Source organism: Coptis chinensis, chromosome 7 (genome assembly GCF_015680905.1).
Source record: "Coptis chinensis isolate HL-2020 chromosome 7, ASM1568090v1, whole genome shotgun sequence".
Classification (NCBI taxonomy): Eukaryota; Viridiplantae; Streptophyta; class Magnoliopsida; order Ranunculales; family Ranunculaceae; genus Coptis; species Coptis chinensis.
In genome coordinates, this window is record NC_141462.1 from 9,693,494 (window position 1) to 9,697,337 (window position 3,844).

Here is a 3,844-nt window from a genome sequence, read left to right on the forward strand (position 1 = left end):
TATGATGAAATTTTTTTAGAGTTTGTATTCAGGGCTGTCTCTGAATGTCATTGGTATACTTCTCATGTGGGTAGCCCAAATGTTCTCTTCAATACGCCCATTGTTTTAGTATGCAATATGTTCGCCCTACGATGCTAGGGCCCTTTTATTGACGAGCAATGCTAATATGGAAAAGCACCAAAGAGTTTGCAGACTTTCCAGGGGTGGGGGTTTCTTTTCCAATTTGATCATTTGAACTTTGGTGGTATTTTGAATAGACTCGTCGTTTGCCCGCTTAGTATACGTGTTTTGAATGATTTTAGTTATTGTTTATTAGTTTAGAGGCATTTATGATCATATATGCAAGTTGTTTGATATCATCCAAACGGCATATCAGAGATTCATCCTATGACCTATTTATGAAATGGTTATATATATATTATTATGAATAATATATGGTACTTCACCGTATATTCTAAATAAGGTTCTCCATACACAATTTAGGACCAACCAGAAACATCAAGAGAGGCTTTCTTTTTATAAAATATGTTATATCAGCTGTCATTCGATCAGTTACTTAACTACTCAAGCTAAACCAGCGACTAGAAATGTATACAATTGATTGCAATTAACAGTTATTGATACTGAAATGCAAACCATGTCCCGAGTCCTGACCATGGACGGAGGGGGAATCGAAGTTTGCGGAGGTGACAGTAGATGTCCTTGGTCCTGACGATCAAGTGGTCCTTGCTAACTTATCACGCAATGGACCCAGATCATGTTGTGGACTTGTCGTCCAAACTTCCCATAGTTCAAATTTTGAGGTACACTGTAGTGACTGTACCCTGACCAGGTTACCCTCTATCAAGGGAATTGTGGTCCATTTCTACCTTGTGATGTATCAGTTGCTATTTACATCAGCCAAGAATCAAAATGAAGAAATCAGCAAAACTATTGGGTGCCCAAAACTACTTTTTTTTTGGTGCCCAGTAAAACTAGTTGGGAACACAGGGCCACTGTTTTCCGTGGTTATGGAAACACTTTCTAATTGGCTATGAAGCTCATCTCCATACGGTTTTGGAGATTTGATTGGTATGAGAACCAATTATTAATCTCAAAGTCGGTAAAATTTTTGGGTGATGATACCAAAAGTTTGGGGCTCGAATCCCGCCAGTATAAAAAAAAGTTACTGATCTCATTTAAAACAAATTTGCCAATAAAAAAAATTACTAATCTCAGCCATGTACATAGGTTCTATAAATACCCGTTGTCTTGTATATTATGATTGAGCCAAGATTTTATTGTGAGAGCAATACTTTGTTAGCCTTGTTTGTAAGGCTGAGTCCAATTGTATGCTACTCTCTATTTCTATCTCTCAAAATAACAGTGTTATACGGATAAATAGTAGGTTTAGGTGAACCAATAGTTTGAACAATCCTACGCCACTTGAACTGGCGTGGTTTGAAACCCATTTTTCACACCACTTCGATCAATGCAGAATGAAAACCAAAAAAAAAAAAAAAATATTCTACGCTACTTCAAATGAGGCAATATGAAATTGTATTTTGCATTCTACGCCACTTTAAGTGGAGCCATTTGGATTTTTACAAACCACGCTATTTCAACTCGCGTGGAATGCACTCTCTATTTCTCAATAATACTCTATATATATGGAGAGTTATATAGAAATAGGAGGGAAAAACCACCGCCACTCCCTCCGTTTTTAAGAGAATGGAGAGCCATTGCACCCAGCCTAAGAGAAAATTTGTGAGTTCTATTGAGAGTGATTATAGGGTACCCTAATTATACTCTTTTTCTTTTGATTAGTGAATTCTCTTCTTTCCTCTCTCGTAGACGTAGATATTTTTGAACCACTCATATCTTTGTCTCTTCAATTCGTATTATTTGGTATTTTTGGTAAGTTTTAGATTTATTTGGTATATATCTTTTCATTGGATATTTGTTAATTTGTTATTCATTTCATACTAAAGAATCAAAATGGATAAACTATCAAGCTTGTTTGGTTAGTTGATTGTTTGTTGTGTCAAATTTGTCAATTGACGATTTCATGTTGGTTGATTGGTGTACTTGGCACAACGTTCTCATTATTATTTAAATTTAAATTATTGTTAGGTTTTTTTACTATTTGTCAACACATTTATAAGCTCGAAAAAGGAGAAGTGGGGACATTGACATAGATAATAATAAGGGTAATTTTGACTTAACCCCCCACAGATGGGTAGCGGTTTGACTAAACCCCCCATTTTTAAAATCATTTGAGTTTGCCCCCCACTCCGTCAATTTTGTGTGTAATAGACGTTAGTATTTTAGCTATTGACCATTTTACCCTTATAAAATAGATGTTGCATTGCCCCCTACATTAACACGTTAAACCTAGCTTTGCGAAAACCCCCCAAACGTTGCCATTATTTAATTCTTGCACTCTCTCTCTCTCATATTTTATCTATTGACCATTTTGCCCTTTTTGACAAAATAAGGTTTTTTTTTTTTCCTTTTTAATTAAAAACAAATTAAGAGGTTTACTATTAGTTAGTGTAAACCCCCAAACGCCAATATGATATTTGCATAAACCCCCCAATTTTTTTTTAGTTAACAAAACAAAAGAAAGAAAAATCTCACGATTGGGACATATTTGTTTAGTTTCCAAAGTTCTCACAATTGGAAGGGTACTGAGCTCTCATGAACATGATGAAGAAATATTTTCATGGCTTCATACGTGGACCAGCATATGGCAGCTGCAGGAGCATGAAATAACACTCTTGCCTTCAATCCTCGCAACAGAGCTTGGGGCCCTTCTTTTGCAACTATCTGTTTGAGCACCATTCGGATTGAAGTATTGCTAAATTTGTCAGCACCACACACACCCTGACATTGCAATTTGGTTTTGACAACATCCAATGGAGTGGTAACTGCACTAGCCAAAGCACCAGCCACTCCACCAGCCGTTAGATGAACCAAGATTTGTTCTTCACTCGCATTCTCTAACGATATCTCACTCAAAAACCTTCTTCATCGCCCGTAAGTAGCAAAGTGCACAAAAAAAAGGCGATTCATCACAACCGTAATTCTATACGAAGCATAAAAAGCTCTAAACCCCTATTCCTTCAACATCTTTGTCACACAATCCTTAACTCCACTATAAGGACTCTTCTTTAATTGCAACCTCTTTGTTTCACCACATCCAATGGAGTCAATACTACATCACTTGCGATCATCGAAAGCACGCGATCTTTGTGAATGTGGGCTAACGGGTGGTGTCCTAGCTTATTTCTGCCTAGTTTTTCTTTAGATACTTCGTAAACCGTAAAATAAAACGGCGTGAGCTAGACCGGCACCTATGCCACAATAAAAGCCTAATGGACCTTCTTTTCGCATAATTGAGGTAAAAACTTTACCAGTATTATGGCGGTGGGCAAATGATGAGGCGGTGGAAGTGGTGCCGAACATTTGCATATGGATTTTGAGAGTGTCAACTGGGAACATTGCCATGTGTTCAACCATGTCTGCAACTGAGCTCGCCAACATGAATTTCCAAAAGCCCATCCCGTCATCATGGGCGGAATGGTTGCCCGTCATTACCATTCGATCAGCATCCATACAATGTTGTGTCTTGTTGTTTAATTTGATAAGTTTGCCGAAGTAGATCTAATTAAATAGGAAGCCCAACACTGAAATTATCAAATTGTCATTCAACATCAAATAAATCATAATCTAGTACTGATTTTGGATAGCATGGCAGGAGCATTTAGTGGGGTACTTTACTTGCGAGGTTAGCAACACAAATCAACGATCTCAGGTTCTATTATCATATTTCATCTTCTTCTTTACATTATTCTTCTTCGTT

General features: G+C 37.1%; 1 pseudogene; it reads right to left on the bottom strand.

The window, feature by feature from the left end:
- Positions 1-2,652: 2,652 nt before the first annotated feature.
- On the bottom strand, positions 2,653-3,576 carry LOC147485880 (uncharacterized; annotated as a pseudogene).
- Positions 3,577-3,844: the final 268 nt, after the last annotated feature.